This window comes from Sinohyriopsis cumingii, chromosome 3 (genome assembly GCF_028554795.1).
Source record: "Sinohyriopsis cumingii isolate HCF-2022 chromosome 3, ASM2855479v2, whole genome shotgun sequence".
In the NCBI taxonomy this organism is placed as follows: Eukaryota; Metazoa; Mollusca; class Bivalvia; order Unionida; family Unionidae; genus Sinohyriopsis; species Sinohyriopsis cumingii.
Window position 1 is genome coordinate 143,996,518 of NC_142963.1, and position 17,832 is coordinate 144,014,349.

General features: G+C 37.6%; 2 non-coding genes across 2 annotated transcripts; one reads left to right on the forward strand and one right to left on the reverse strand.

The window, feature by feature from the left end:
* Window positions 1-3,648: 3,648 nt before the first annotated feature.
* Window positions 3,649-3,734, reverse strand: Trnay-gua (transfer RNA tyrosine (anticodon GUA)). Its single transcript is given in 2 exon segments — window positions 3,649-3,684; window positions 3,698-3,734. It is a non-coding gene; the product is annotated as a tRNA-Tyr (tRNA).
* Window positions 3,735-10,636: 6,902 nt separating this feature from the next.
* On the forward strand, window positions 10,637-10,722 carry Trnay-gua (transfer RNA tyrosine (anticodon GUA)). Its single transcript is given in 2 exon segments — window positions 10,637-10,673; window positions 10,687-10,722. It is a non-coding gene; the product is annotated as a tRNA-Tyr (tRNA).
* Window positions 10,723-17,832: the final 7,110 nt, after the last annotated feature.

Below are 17,832 nucleotides of genomic sequence, written 5' to 3' on the forward strand. Positions count from 1 at the left end.
TTTTGAATGTGGCATTCGTGTTCCAAGAATACGATTTGTTGACAAACGTGACATCGTTTCTTTCCTGAAGATATATGAGCCTTGGCATTATTTCTACGTATGTCTTGTCCACAAGTAGGGCAAAATCTCAGTAGTTGACAAGCACATTTCCGCTGTGAACCTTGCTTCTTCAAATGTTTTTGGTAACTGGTTGGGCTGACAAAAGTGTGCTGACAAGCAAGGCAATGCTCTCGTTCTTGTCCTTCGTCAATACAGGGTTTAGAGGCCAAACATCTCTCACATGTGGATCCTCAATGCTTGTATTGCTCTCGATTGTATACCTATATTCCATAGTCACATTTCTCACAGTAATAATGTATCCCAGGAATCCGGCGATACTGGTAATGGTATCGAAATGTTCATCGTGATGATAGTCGTAAATGTATTTTCTGTCGTTGAAATTTTTTGCCTCGAAACAACAGAGGTCCACGCACTTCTTGAGGGTGTACTTTCAAGATGTAGCGTGGAGCCAATATGTCTTGCAGTTTTTGCATTTCAGAAATGCCACAGGGTGTGTCTTTAGATAGCCCCGCTTGCTGTAACAGATCTGCGTCTCTTTGTTGTTTGAATAGTTTGCCAAACTCTTTTTCATTCTGCTGTGTCGTTCTTGTCGGCATACATTCGTCCCACCACGATGGCACAGTTTAAACACATCTTGTCTTGAGCATTGTTAATTCTGATGAGACTCCTTTTAGTGCTTCCAAGGTCGTCTACAAATAACACCATTTTGCTTTCCTGTTCCTTGGGGAAGAGAAAAATGTGTCATGAACAGTGTTGCGTTTCCATCGGTGATGTGAAACTTGTCGTTGTATTGCTGTAAGTGTTGATTCTTGTCGATGACTTTGGAAGGTGTCAGTTCTGATAGGCTGCTAAACGATGGGACTTCAGCCTGTGGTGATCAAGAGAAGGTCTGAAGCGATTGCCTTCTTATTCTTGACATTGTCGTTTCAGTGTGACTAAAAGAGAATCCCACACCTCGGTGATTAACCCCTCTGCTTTCTCCGATGGTAGGACGAACTTGAAATCTTTTAACGTCACCGTGTACGTGTAGGCCGTGGTTCTAAATTTTCTAGAGGAGCGCTTTCCGTCTGTCGAATGAGGTAGTACTTTTCAGGGTTTAACAGTGGTGGTGGTCAACTTTGGTTTGGCGTAGACTACCTGGGTCTGGATTTTGACTCACTCATGTCATCTTCATAATCGCTGGCATGAGTTTGAGCCAAGACTTCACCTAATGTGCAAGGCGATAGGTCAGATTTCTGCCTCTTACTTTCTTCCAATTTCTCCACGAAATGATGCGATCGTTTCATCTTGACTGCAAAAAGTCAAATAACTACATTTTAAAAACTATGGAGCCCTATATCCATGTCAGGCAAGTATCTTCCCTATATAAAGTGTCAATGTCTTCCCTTCCAGTATTCATTTCACTTTCAAACCTATTAGAACGATGGAAGAACTAAAACAAATCTAACTTCTGATCAGAGCTTTGTGAAGTGTCATACGAAAGTTTTCTTCAGTCAAGCCGACGGTCTACTCCCCCTCTTTTCGAAATAAAAGTAAAAATACTTGCCATATCTGTCAGAAAAAAGGGCATTGGACTACAGAATATCCAGACCGTCAAAAAAACCAAGACAGGTGTCAGACGAGACAAAAGTCAAGATACCTGTTATTATTGTGAAGAGAAAGGACAATGGTCTTCAGACTGTTCTAAGAAAGAAGAAGAGCAAGAGGAAGAGACGGGTTCCGAACAGGAAGAAGAAGAGTACCCATCCGAAAGGAAGAACCCAGACACGTCCAGAAAGAGAAAAAGTTGAAGAAGAGAAGACGAGGAAATGTGAGGAAAAAGAGGACTAACCTGTGAAAGTGAAGAAATTCAAAATACAGAGAGAGTGAAAAAGTAACCAGATGAAGTCTATGAACCATTTGAAGAGTTTTGTTGTGAACTGGATCGTAAAATTTGTACCAGAATAGAGCAGACAGAAAACTTAAGTGTCTCTTGGTTTTTGTTTTCTAGAATAATGATCTATACTCAACCACTCACACACGTTCAGCATGGGACAAAAAAAGAATTTTTAATTTTAATTGATTTTGGCAAAATAAATACTATCTCTTTTCGAGATAAGTGGGTGGGCCTGAAAGGGACCGTTGGGTGTTTGTTTTCTGTTACAAAAACAAACTGAGGAACGGAAAGAAATCAGCTTTAACTGCCGTAAGCCTTTGCCACGGCCTAGGCCCACTTCTGGACTTGCTCCAGTCGATGATTTGGTAGATATCATTAGGACTGGTATCTCAGGTGTAGTAGCAGGGTTGGGTTGTTTGGCTCGGGAATGTTTGTTTCTTCTCTTGGTTCGTATTAAAGAGGTCTGATACATTTGTTTCAGACTCCTTAACACTGCCAACATGACTAAAAGTACCGTCACTGTTTGACTTTCACTGTCCTTCTTCTCTCCTAGACCTTGTTTCTTCTCTGATGATGCTTCTTCTTCTTCCTGTCATGTCCTTCTTCTTGCCTCTACGTCTTGCTGTTGCTGTTGAAGGAGAAAAGTTTGTTCTGCTTCTTTCTGCTGATGTAAACATGTATACAATTCTTCTTTCTGTCTCTCTTTAAAATCTTCGACGTGTGGGGAGGAAGGAGAAAGTGGCGAAGGTGCTGTACTGGAACACATTCTTGCGAAGAAGAGAGAAAATCCACTAAATCCCAATTAAAATCGGTCTCTTCTTTAAGTAGGACTGTGTTGACTTTAGTAGCCACTGTTATGACATCGCTTCTCGTTTCAACGGCCGGTGCACCCCAGTTCATCGTCTTCTTAGCTTGCGTCATTTTTAAAAACTTGTTCCCAGTGATTCACTGCGCACAGACGCTAGCGCTTATATATAGGGAATGTGACGTCATAATCAGCTCTCATCCTACTGCAAGACAGACTCCACGTCGTTGAAATGAGAACACAGTGTATGGGTATCAACGGTTCAGACATGCACTACGTACAGTGGAGGACATCCTCCCTTCCAAACAAGACGCATTCATTCGTGGTGTCGGAAGCTGGAAATCTCCATCGCCTTTGAAATGAGGACTGTTTCGAAATGTGTTCTCTTACACAATGTAGTAAAAGATTTTATAAAATGGGAAAAGATTTGAGAAAAACATGTACGTGTACACAGGATTGAAAGTAATGGTGACACTTCTCCTGGTTAAAGAAGAAGATAAATGGTATCTAACGCTATTCCTCAGAAAACGTCATCATTAAACACTAAAGACACCAAAGATGTATCTTTACCTGGTGCTGAAGGCGTTAAGGACGAGCATAGACCTGTTAATCACCCAGCTAATGGTATTTTGACCGAGGCGAATCTGGGGTCACAAATGAATCATAGAAGATCGGAGATATGGATACTGCTCCAATTAATTAAAAGAGAAAACCCATACCCAAATCATAAACCCCCTTCCACAAACCATTAACTTTCTCAAAATTATTCTTTCCATAACATTCAGTTATCCCTTCAACGGTATTCAACTACCCATTCTATATTATTCCAGTAGTCTTTGCTTGGATAGAATCGATTACATTACAGGTCAATTTAGTTGAACATTAAAAATAAAACAAAACACGTAGTTCCCGCGAGCCGGATTTGAACCAGCGACCTAAGGATAGCCATCAACTTTCTACAGTCCTCCGCTCTACCAACTGAGCTATCACGGGATCATATAAGAGAAACATATTTCAAATTATTTATTGATTTATGTTACTTATTGCCTGCCTTATCTTCCAGGAACGATCGATCAGTTTTCCTGGTGACGCCACCGTTTGAAAGTTGATGGATTGGTTCTGCATCACTAACTGTGCTAAAAGCTTTTAATTGGAACCAAATACATATAATGGGCATTATTAAATTGTGGACTTGTGTTATAATAAAATGGGTAATATAATTATCATGTGTTCAAATATAAATTAAAACCGTATATCTATATTCTAATACAATTGGTGTTGTAATCCGTTTAAATAACCTCAGGATCTGTCACGATATATATGACGTGAGAAAACAATGTCTGCGCATCGTAAGTTCAGACAGACTCCTATTGCAGTGGAGGACACATTCTCGTGAATGAATTCATTTTGGGTGTTGGAAGATGTAAATCTTTATTCCGGTTGAAGTGAGGACTCATCTGAAATTTATTTTCTTCGACAAGGTCATAAAATATTTTTTTAGAATGATACATTTTTGTCTGGACATTAGTGGTGCCAAATAAAATCATGAACAGGTACGCAGGATGGAAAGCATATGGGCGGGAATTCTCGTTGTTATAGAAGAGAATACATCTTATCCAGCTTTATTCCCCAAAAAAATCCGATTGATAGAAAACCAATGACACAAAGGATATACATTTAACAATATTGCATGGTTCTGTGTGTTTTATGGCAGTTTATGGACCTATAAAATTGTATAAATATTTACTTTGCATTGTTTGTTGGTTAACTGTTTATATTTTTCATATTCATTATATGCTATGGATAATTGTATTTTGTTGTTTACTACATTTTATATTAAAAGTTTAGAAATAGACTTCTAATTCCAACCTAGATTTTTCTCTTGTAAACATTTGGAGTCTTCCAGAAGGAAACTTTACATTAGGTAATAGTTTTTTTATTTCTTCAGAAAATGTTAAATGTGACCTGAGGCCAGGTAGAGGACTATATAATATTGTTTTCCTAGAAATTAATTATTCGTGATGTAAGATCAAAGCACAATCAGGTGTATTATTGTTGTGTCCATTAATTAATTTGGGCTGGAATTTATTTATTCGAATTGTTTATTCACTGGAAACACAAACGTGATCTTCCTAGAAATAGACACTTGAATTTATATTGAAATTTCAAATAAGAATATATTTTTGGATTGTATTGTTTTGATCCAACAAAAGACTGTTGGTACATCCCCACTACACTGGCCACCACAGGTACATCAACGCTTCCAGCAATGGATTTAATTTGTAATTCTACTAAAGTTTATTCAGAACTTTAATCATTAGAACCTGTGTCTGTAATTCTAGGATTATTTGGGAGTTAATTCGTAATAAAGTAAATTGCTGTTTTTACATTTATACTTTGTATTCTGGGGACATAAATTATTTGTTTAAGTTTACAAAGTTTGTTGCGTCTCACTCGTTTCCATTACTTAATTTAAGACCATGGAGCCGTAATACTATCACCACATCAATGGTATTTCAGCCGAAACAAAGCTGGAGTCCACTTACCTTTGGTGGGTCACTGACTGGTCCGTAAAGTGAAATTAAGTTTTTCAGTGCAATGCAGTTTTTATTATATTATCTAACTGATAATGAATCTCTTTTGTAAGGAGGCGAGATAGTATTTTATGACGTCTTGCAAGCAGATTGATGGCATACTCTCCTAGAGTGTTTGTAAACACCATATTTATTATAAGATGAACATCAGTCAAGAGTAATGTAATAACCTTAACCTTTGACCCTTTCCTATCACTATTTTTTTACGCGTTCAACTTTCTTTTTTGACATTTTGTGATGATTCTCATGAACTGTAAAAAGAGAAATAGCCAACACTACTATTTTTTTGACAACGATGGGAAGGATGCCACAAATGAATCAATGAAGAGCGATCGATGCACGAAAGAAGATATCGAAAGGGTCCCTATTGGTCAGAAAAAACCCACCTAGTTTTATCCGAATTATTCATTCAATTATTAATTTTAATAATAGTCAATATTCCGATGAACAAAATCTAACTATAGATTCGATATTATTCTAGTATTCTTTGCTTCCAGAGAATCGATTGCATGACGGGTCAATCTAGGCGGATTTAACAAACTAAGAAAAATGTATATCTCGCGAATCGAACCAGCGACCTAAGGATAGCAATGAGCAGTCCTCGGTTCTACCGAATGAGCTATCATGGGATTCAATAACTTCAATATATCATAAATCATTTCCTGAAATATGGTACTTATTACTTGTTTCTTGTCCTGTCTAGCGAAAACGATAATTTTGGCTGGTGACGCAACAGTCTGACAGTTGATGGATTTATATTGCATCACTAGCTAGTGCACATATACAGTTGTTTAATGGGCGTTGAATATACGACAACGACGACGATGATGATGATTTCAATAAACGACGAAAATTAAAATCCTACTTGTATAATTTAGTGCCGTATATATATATATATATATATATATATATATATATATATATATATATATAACACCTTGTTCTCTAATTGAGTGAAAGCTACAACATTAAAAACAAGTACTATTCCACTATTACTATGATACTATTACTGACCACTACGATGACTAATATTGTTGGCGTGCTACAAGTACTACTATAGATTTTCTGCTGCTGTACTACTACCGCCACCACTAAAATAATCATCGTCATCATTATCATCATTCTCCTTTCCATCGCCAGCCGACAAAGTTACTGGTTAGACATATTTGAAACTGTAAATCAATAAAACGTCAATTATTTTCCTTCAGCTCTTAAGAAGCAGTGACAGTTGACATTTGTAGAGTTCATCGGCACAACACTGGCTATACAGAGGTCTAAAAATATAGACGCAAAGGATTGCAACAAAAAAGACACTTGAAGATGGAGCCTTAAAAAAAAGCATATGCATTAGGTGATAAACCACAAAGGTTACAAGTTTAAGATGATAACATTCGATAAGCATATTTTAAAAAAATAAGAGAAAGGTACAATATGTAAAATCCTTGAAAAATGTAGTAGGTGGTATATGTAAAAAGCTGTAAAAGGAACGATCTATAATATTTAAAGTTAGTGTTTCCCAAAATTGTTCAATTATCGACAGAACATGCTGGCGGCTGCACTATACTCATTAAAGTATATTACAAATACACATTGGCGCAGATCAAAATTATTTCAAATCTTTTATTTTTTATAATCTTAGCATTTGTTCATCAGTACTGAACTTTCCCCTATGTCCAAATCCTCCAAAAAGCATATGATAAACTAAATTACCTTCAAAGATGTGCTAGAGGTGAAGTTCTTGCCATAGGTAATCCGGCACTCTTTTTCTCTAAAAATATACTGGGACTACACTCGTGGGTAATGAACCGGAAGTAATAATTGTGGCCCGAGTATTAAAAGACCAATTCATTTATAGCCAATTTTAGTCAAACTTTTTATATTTGCATGCCACATCTATTTCAACTTTACTCAGGGATGTCTTTTGAATTTCACAGCAAATAAGGAGTGTGACAGCTGTCAGAAAGTGTACACAGATTTATTCTGGCACAATTGCACATTGTAATGAACATGTGACATTATACCTACAATATCGTCCATAAGCATCAAAATAGACTTGGGTATGTGTGTGATTTATCAGTCTAAATTTGACCTATCAACAACGGTGCAGGGACAGAAAAAAGCTGAAGAACAATGGACAAGGGAAGAGATCGTTAAGAGTGACGAAAATTAATTTAAAAAACCAGTTACCCCAAAATTGTCCATTGGCAGTTGATCCTATGAACCGTAGTGATTGACTCTTTAAAGCATCAGTTATACATTTTATATTATTCCATGACTATTTAATGAAAAATATAACGAAAATGAGGATTATCCTTAACGTTTATTAAACAGTACTCCGTTCTGCCAACGGCGCAATCATAAGAATGCAAGATATATTTCATTCCAAATTATTTCATCATGTATTTTTTATACTTTGTGTATTGCTTGATCGTAATATAATCAGCAAAGAGTGAGAATTATGTTTAATAATTAGTACTTTTTAAAAATTAAATATATAGAGAGAAGGTAATTTTAAAGAAATGGAAGAAACTTTTATGTTCAACATCCGGTGAAATTTGTTCAAAATTTAATTTCCAAATGCCGTTCCCGCAGAGGGCCCCGCCAGAATGATCCAAATCGGGCCCCGCGTTTGCTAAGGCCGTCCTTGACTGTTTGACATTTAATGGATCTGTAATGCCTAGTCTGGATTACACTTCCAGATTGTTTAATTAGCATAGTCGTAACATCAAACACAACAACCACACAACTAGCTATTAAGCATGACGATTATGACCGCTGTGATTGTTGTTGCTGCTACTGCCACTTCTGTTGCTGCCACGAATAATTACTACATGTCATCTTCATAATTATCACAACCGTGATCAATCGACAAAGCTATCCGGATTCTATGATATTTTAAAATTATGCAATATATGAAATAGCAAGCATTGTTTCATATGTAGAAATATCATACCGTACATCCGGCAACTTGGAACATGGCGGCATCTTTGACAAGGAGGTTTAAGTATAAACTCAGGCATGTCGGTCAGTTTGCGTTCTCTCTTGTCAACAATTAAAAGGACACGTCGAGTAAAAACAAAAATGTAGATTACTTAGACATACATGTTAAAAGTATTTTACGTTTTTAAAAGCCGTGCATAATTAAAGGTCAGCTTAAGACATTTTTACAGTTATATCTTGCTTCAAACGTACCCACCCACCCACCAAAAGTTATTTTTAGTTAATTAAAACTTGGAAGCGTCCACCAGAACTGTAAACTTTCCCTAGTACTTTTAAGGATTTGCATGTATTAAATCGGTGCAGGACTGAAATTGTACTTTTACATTTCCATGCAACTGAAAACGTAGAAGTTTCATTTCAGTTTGATCGGAAATCTGGGAAGCAGGAACATTCAGGTCCTAATATGAGTCGTTTTCATTTTGTTTGGTAGTCTTATGTATGTTCAGTTTATTTAAATAAATGTTTCTTGAACTTCTACGTTTCCTCTATATATTACCGACCGATTGTTTGGCGACTGTCCCCCTGATAGACTGGTATGATTTCAATATTTGGTGATGTAATACATAAAACTAGTATAAACAGAGGATTCATATTCAAACGAGAATAATAAACGAGTGTAATAATTTCATAATTTCAAGTCTTTTTATTACAATGGAAACTATTTTGACTTTATTACTTAAAACGGTGACAATTTTAGGACTTTTTAAGTAGCAGTACATATTAGATATAGAATTTACAATACCATGAATTTCGTTTTGCTCAAGGATAAAGAACTTCACTGTCTGGATTTTAATTCGTTATAATGGTTAATATTAAAAATAAATCAAGCTGCATTTCCACCTATTTTCAGTTGCAATCTTAACTGAGTGATTGTCTATGTCTGTCATGAAAGTTCGCCGTTGTTCAAGCTTTCTTAAACGTTGCAATGCACAGGAAACAATTCCAGACGCTCATTTATCACAGTGGCCACGAGTGCGGAGATTTCCGCGTTTGTCGTATTAAAATCATAGATTAAGTTTGTTTTGTTTAATTTTTGAGTTGGTAAACAGTTTCTAAAAGATCACAATCAAAACTTGTTACGAATCGGTACCGCGAGGGAATGTTTTTAGGACATCATCGGCTCTGATTGGTTCCTCTTGAAATGGAAGAAACTGTTCCCCCAGAAAAGAGATGGATTCTGTGTCCTGGAAAGTGGAAATTCTCCTTTCACGTTGGAATAAGGACTGGATCGAATTGGGTTATCTTCGAAAACGTTGTCAGCGAGAATAAACAATGCGATGATTTTTGTCCAACATTAGTCCACATCTTGTGGCGAGAACATGTGAAGGCAATGAAGTGAACCACTGTTATTTACAGTGGAAGAGCGGATCGAAACGGATTGAGCTTTTTTCACCAATCCTTACATGCGTTACAAAATTTAGTGACAGGGTGGAGTCTGTCTTGCAATCGGAAGAGAGCTGATTGTGACGTCACATTCCCTATATAGATGTGCTAGCGTCTGTGCGCAGTGAATCAATGCGACGGAGTTTTTAAAAATGACGCAAACTAAGAAGACGATGAATTGGGGTGCACCGGCCCTTGAAACGAGAAGCGATGTAATTGCAGTAGTTACTAAAGTCAACACAGTCCTACTTCCAGAAGAGATCGAATTTAATTGGGATTTAGTGGACTTTTTCTCTTCTTCGTAAGAATGTGTTCCGTTACAGCACCTTCGCCACCTTCTCCTTCTTCATCACACGTCGAAGATTTGAAACAGAGACAGAAAGAAGAATTGGTTAAATTTTTACATCAGCAAAAAGAAGCAGAGCAAGCTTTTCTCCTTCAACAGCAACAGCAGACGTCCTCACTTCAACCGGACTAAAGATTTACATCTTCCAACACCCAACACGAAATCATTCACGAGAATGTGTCCTCCACTGCAATAGGAATCTGTCTGAACTTACGATGAGCAGACATTGTTTTCTCACGTCATAGATATCGTGACAGATCCTGAGGTTATTTAAACGGATTACAACACCAATTTGTATTAGAATATAGATATACGGTTTTAATTTATTTGAACACATAATAATTATATTACCCATTATATTATAACACAAGCCCACAATTTAATAATGCCCATTATATGTATTTGGCTCCAATTAAAAGTTTTTAGCACAGTTAGTGATGCAGAACCAATCCATCAACTTTCAAACGGTGGCGTCACCAGAAAACTGATCGTTCCTGCAAGATACGACAAGAAACAAGCAATAAGTAACATAAATCAATAAATATTGTGAAATAAATTTGATCTTATATGATCCCGTGATAGCTCAGTTGGTAGAGCGGAGGACTGTAGAAAGCTGATGGCTATCTCTAGGTCGTTGGTTTAAATCCGGCTCGCGGGAGATAAGTATTTTGTTTTACGTTTTAATGTCCAACTACATTGAGCTCTACTGTAATCGATTCTATCCAAACAAAAACTACTGGAATAAAATAGAATGGGTAGTTGAATATTATTGAAGGGATAACTGAATGTTATGGAAAGAATCATTTTGAGAAAGTTAATGGTTTGGGGGAGGGGGTTTATGATTTGGGTTTGGGTTTTCTCTTTTAATTAATTGAAGCAGTATCACTATCTATACACAATGTTAGTTAATGACATTTTTAATACTAATATCATATAAACGTAGTTTTCACTTTAAAGGTGACTCATGTTTAATGAGTAGAACTATTAAATCCAAGTAAATATCATGCGATCTACTTGCAGGACACGATTTTTGAAAGAACAGGCTGGCCTAATTTGATTAGTTAGTTTAAACCACGTGACGCTGTTTACTTGGAAAGTGATTTCGAAAATGCCAAGATTGTTCATTCCATTAAAATTCTGGTATTGCATTCTCTCTATTGCGTATTTGAATTCTATTTAAGAGAGATGATACTTAGAATTTGGCATATTTAGTAGTAATGTCAGTCTTGGAACTTTTATATTACCAGGGCTGCTTATTATATTTAATTTAATCATTCATTGTAATTATATTGCTCCATCATTCAGTTAAAAACTATTTGGATTTATATTAAATGTGCTGAATTATTGTGAATTCATTTAAGAAGAGTTGGATATAGAATTGCTGTACGGTATTTTGTAAATCAATTTAAGGACACATTCGATTCATTGCTGTACATAATTACTGTAAATGCATTTAAAGACATTTTGTAATTATAACAGTGATCCTTCGGTATTCTTGTTACGTCATTACAAGACAGATTATCGTTTGGAATACCTTTGCAACTCAATCTTATTATTCGAAATGTTCCCATATAGGTCGAGAAGTATCCAGATGAAATCGCAAGGCTTTTAAAATAAGGTGTCTCTAGTGGATATTGAAAGGTACCACTTTCATGTTTTTTGGCGGTACCTCAATGTACACATCGGCTAGTAAACGAAATCAAGTCACTAAGACAGACACTACAGGACGACCCAAATTCATTGGACTCAGTGCTCGAATAAAAAGATGGTAATCCTCCTCTGTTTGAAAATTGTCATTGATTTTCTTCCATGGGAATCGTTGTATCACGAGTGATAAAGGTCTTGGCATGGTAGTCCATTTTAGTACTCTCTTTTGTCGGAGGTAATAAATTTACGTTTTGCACAAAACTGATCGTACTCCGTCGTCGTATCCAAATCGCTTAGTCACTAGTTCACACGTCAAACACAGCACAACATTTTTCTCGACAGACAAACTTTGACAGCGTAAAAGATTTTGGAATTCATTTAACATTTCCGCTGTAATTCGATGTTGCATGGCCACCTTGTAAGTAGTAGAATTAGTAGCCACGAAGGTCGTCAGGTCCTCGTCCAGTTCAACAATGTCTGACCGATGGAACGTTTTCGGACGTTCGGTACTTTGTTCCGTATAGTATCTGAAAAGAAACTGTCCATCGTATCCCGAGAAATTGTGAGCCATCACCGTGGCATTGCGATGATAATCACCGTAAATGTTCGATGTCCACTTGGCTCCACGTGTCGTCGATGATCCATTTGGCAAAACTGGCCAGCGTGTTAGGTCCCCGAAAGATTTTTCACATCCTCCATGAATCTATCCGCAGTGAGGACAATGACTAAAGATAGGCTCTTGGATGCGCGTCTTGGAAGCTCGATGATTAACGCAGAAATTTGGAATGTGAATACCGGTCTATTGCATGCATTTGAAAGCGAAAAGATGAAATTGCCTTTCTTCTGATTATCTTCTTCCTCTTGATGTTTGGAATGATAATTTTGAATGTGGCAATCGTGTTCCGAGAATACCATTTGCTAACAAATGTGATATCGTTTCTTTCCTGAACATATATGAGCCTTGGCATTATTTCTACGTATGTCTTGTCCACAAGTAGGGCAAAATCTCAGTAGTTGACAAGCACTTTTCCGCTGTGAACCTTGCTTCTTCAAATGTTGTTGGTAACTGGTTGGGCTGACAAAAGTGTGCTGACAAGCAAGGCAATGCACTCGTTCTTGTCCTTCGTCAAGACCGGGTTTAGAGGCCAAACATCTCTCACATTTGGATCCTCAATGCTTGTATTGCTCTCGATTGTTATACCCATAGTCACATTTCTCTCAGTAATAATGTACCCCAGGAATCTGGGGATACTGGTAATGGTATCGAAATGTTCATCGTGATGATAGTCGTGAATGTATTTTCTGTCTTTGACATTTTGCCTCGAAACAACAGAGGTCCACGCACTTCTTGAGGGTGTACTTTCAAGGTGTAGCGTGGAGCCAATATGTCTTGCAGTTTTTGCATTTCAGGAATGCCACAAAGTGTGTCTTTAGATAGCCCTGCTTGCTGTAACAGGCGTTCTGCGTCTCTTTGTTGTTTGGCTCGATTCGAGTTTTGAATAGTTTGCGAAACTCTTTTTCATTCTGCCGTGTCGTTCTTGTCGGCATACATTCGTCCCACGACGATGGCACGGTTTAAACACATCTTGTCTTGAGGGTTGTTAATTGGGATGAGACTCCTTTTGGTGCTTCCAAGGTCGTCTACAAATAACACCATCTTGCTTTCCTGTCCCTTGGAGAAGAGAAAAATGTGTCATGAACAGTGTCGCGTTTCCATCGGTGATGTGAAACTTGTCATTGGATTGCTGTAAGTGTTGAATCTTGTCGATGACTTTGGAAGGTGTCAGTTCTAATAGGCTAAACTTGATTCAAACAAGAGGACTTCAGACTGTCGTGATCAAGAGAAGGTCTGAAGCGATTGCCTTCTTTGGCTTGACATTGTCGTTTCAGTGTGGATTAAAGAGAATCCCACAACTCGGTGATGAACCCCTCTGCTTTCTCCGATGTTACGACGGATTTGAAATCTTTTAACGTCACCGTGTACGTGTAGGCCATGGTTCTAAATTTTCTAGAGGAGCGCTTTCCGTCTGTTGAATAGGTAGTACTTTTCAGGGTTTAACAGTGGTGGTGGTCAACTTTGGTTTGGCGTAGACTCCATTGGTCTGGATTTTGACTCACTCATGTCATCTTCATAATCGCTGGCATGAGTTTGAGCCAAGACTTCACCTACTGTGCAAGGCGATAGGTCAGATTTCTGCCTCTTACTTTCTTCCAATTTCTCCACGAAATGACGCGATCGTTTCATCTTGACTGAAATAAGTCAAATAACTACATTTTAAAAACTATGGAGCCCTATATCCATGTCAGGCCGGTATGTTCTCTATATAAAGTGTCAATGTCTTCCCTTCCAATATTCATTTCTCTATCAAACCTATTAGAACGATGGAATAACCAAAACAGATCTAACTTCTGATCAGAGCTTTGTGAGGTGTCATACGAAAGTTTTCTTCAGACATGCTGACGGTCAACTCCCCCTCCTTTGGAGATAAAAGTCAAATTACTTAAACTATCTGTAAGAAAAACGGGCATTCCACTACAGAATGTCCAGACCGTCAAAAAACAAGACAGGTGTCAGACGAGACAAAAGTCAAGATACCTGTTATCATTGTCAAGAGAAAGGAAAATGGTCTTCAGACTGCCCTAAGAAAGAACAAGATCAAGAGGAAGAGACGGGTTCCGAACAGGAAGAAGAAGAGTACCCATCCGAAAGGAAGAACCCAGACACGTCCAGAAAGAGAAAAAGGTGAGGAAGAGAAGACGAGGAAAAAGTGAGGATGAAGTGGAAAAACCTGTGAAAGTGAAGAAATTCAAAATACAGAGAGAGTGAACAAATGCACAGATGAAGTCAATGAACCTTTTCAAATGGTTTTTATATGAAGTGGATTGTAAAATTTGTACCAGAATATAGCAGACAGAAATCTTAAGTGTCGCTTGGTTTTGCTTTCCTAGAATAAGGATCTACACTCACGCACTCACACACATTCAGCATGGGAGGAATTTTTTTTTTAAAATTTTAATTGATTTTGGCAAAATAAATACTATCTCTTTTCGAAAGAAGTGGGTGTCCCTGAATTGGACCGTTTGGTGTTTGTTTTGTTTTACAAAAACAAACCTAGGAACTGGAAGCTATCAGCTTTAACCGCCTCAAGCCTTTGCCACAACCAAGGCCCACTTCTGGACTTGGTCCTGTGGATTATTTGAAACCACTACGGCTGGTATCTCAGGTGTGGTAACAAGATTGGGCTGTTTGGCTCTGGAATGTTGTTTCTTCTTTGGTTCGTATTAAAGAGGTCTGATACATTTGTTTCAGACTCCTTAACACTGCCAAAATGTCTAAGAGTACCGTTACTGTTTGACTTTCACTGTCCTCCGTCTCTACTAGACCTTGTTTCTTCTCTGCTGATGCTTCTTCTTCTTCCTGTCGTCTCCTTCTTCTTGCCTCTACGTCTTGCTGTTTTGCTGTTGAAGGAGAAAAACTTGTTCTGCTTCTTTCTGCTGATGTAAAAATGTATACAATTCTTCTTTCTGTCTCTGTTTAAAATCTTCGACGTGTGGTGAGGAAGGAGAAGGTGGCGAAGGTGCTGTACCGCAACACATACTTGCGAATGAACATTGGTCTCTTCTTTAAGTAAGACTGTGTTGACTTTAGTAGCCACTGCTAAGACATCGCTTCTCGTTTCAACGGCCGGTGCACCCCAATTCATCGTCTTCTTAGTTTGCGTTATATTTACAGACTCCGTCGCATTGATTCACTGCGCACAGACGCTAGCGCATCTATAGAGGAATGTGACGTCACAATCAGCTCTCTTCCGATTGCAAGACAGACTCCACGCTGTGACTAAATTTTGTAACGCGTGTAAGGATTGGTGAAAAAACTCAATCCGTTTCGTTAAACTTTTCCACCATAAATAAGAGCGGGTCACTTCATTGCCTTCACCTGTTCTCGCCACAAAATGTGGACTAACGTTGAATCATCTACTCACGTATCGTGGATGCTGTTCCGTACAGACTCACCCATGTATGTCAAATCATCATGGACAATCATCCGGATCACCGATACCAGCGTTTGGAAAAGAAGGATCTTTGTCGGGAGACAAGGCTGTCTGAAGAGAGTCGTCATTTTCGGTCCATAAGTCAGAAGAAGTTTCAGGAAGAGAAGAAGACCTATGCGATGCCCTCTATGTTAACGGAATGTTGTTGACAAAAAAGCCAACGGCTCTTTTCAGGGCCACTACACTGTCTCGAAACGTTTTGCTCTCTTGCCCAAAATATTTTAGTCGATTTTATATTTTCTATGTTTGCCTCAAAATGAAATTTGCTCTCTTGCCTAATTTTTTTTTTTTTGATTTTATATTTTATGTGTGATAGAGTTATGTTCATAAATATATGTATATAGTATGCTTGTCTTATGCCTCTACTGTATTTGTCTCCACCTAAGGTAGCGCGTATTCAGGTCAGTTCGTTGCAACATTGTTGCCAATGTCCAGTACCGTGACGTCACCTCACCTGTTCCATTTATATTAATCCAATACAGAAAACAAACTTTCCGTTGTCCGTATACAGCCCCAAACTTTTGTCCGTATAAATCGTGTTCGTAAACAGCCCCAATATTCCCATATTCAAGTGTCCGTAATCTTGCCCACAATCTTGACTGGGCTTTCCTTTGTCCGTAAAGTGCCTCCCCCTTCACTACTGCTAATATCCGATCAAAAATCATCGCATTGTATACTCTCACTGACAACCTTTTCGAAGATAACCCAATTCGATCCAGTCCTCATTCCAACAGGAAATGAGAACTTCCAATTTCCAGGACACAGAATCCATCTCTTTTCTGTGGGAACAGTTTCTTCCATTTCAAGAGGAACCTGTCGGAGCCGATGATATCCAAGAAACATTCCCTCGCGTTACCGATTCGTAACAAGCCTTGACCATGATCTTTTAGAAACTGTTTACTAACTTAAAAATTAAACAAAACAAACTTAGTCTATGACTTTCATACGAGAAACTAGGAAATCTCCGCACACGTGGCCACTGTGATAAATGAGCGTCTGGAATTGTTACCCGTGCATTGCGACGGTGAAGAAAGCTTGAAGAACGGCGAACTTTCATGACAGACATAGACAATCACTCAGTTAAGATTGCAACTGAAAATAGGTGGAAATGCAGCTTGATTTATTTTTAATATTAACCATTATAACGAATTAAAATCCAGACAGTTAAGTTCTTTATCCTTGAGCAAAACGAAATTCATGGTATTGTAAATTCTATATCTAATATGTACTGCTACTTGAAAAGTCCTAAAATTATCACTGTTTTAAGTAATAAAATCAAAATAGTTTCCAATGTAATACAAAGACTTGAAATTATGAAATTATTACACTCGTTTATTATTCTCGTTTGAATATGAATCCTCAGTTTTTACTAGCTTCATGTATTACATCACCAAATATTGAAATCATACCAGTTTATCAGGGGGACAGTCGCCAAACAATCGGTTGGTAATATATAGAGGAAACGTAGAAGTTCAAGAAACGTTTATTTAAATAAACTGAAAATACATAAGACTAACAAACAAAATGAAAACGACTCATATTAGGACCTGAATGTTCCTGCTTCCCAGATTTCCGAACAATCTGAAATGAAACTTCTATGTTTTCAATTGCATGGAAATGTAAAAGTACAATTTCAGTCCTGCACCGATTTAATACATGCAAATCTTTACAATTACTAGGGAAAGTTAACAGTTTTGGTAGATTCTTCCAAGTTTTAATTAACTAAAAATAACTTTTGGTGGGTGGGTGGGTACGTTTGAAGGAAGATATAACTGTAAAAATGTCTTAAGCTCAGCTTTAATTATGCACGGCTTTTAAAAACGTAAAATACTTTAAACATGTATGTCTAAGTAATCTACATTTTTGTTTTTACTCGACGTGTCCTTTTAATTGTTGACAAGATAGAACGCAAACTGACCGACATGCCTGAGTTCATACTAAAACCCCCGTGTCAAAGATGCCTCCATGTTCCAAGTTGCCGGATGTACGGTATGATATTTCTACATATGAAACAATGCTTGCTATTTCATATATTGCATAATTTTAAAATATCATAGAATCCGGATAGC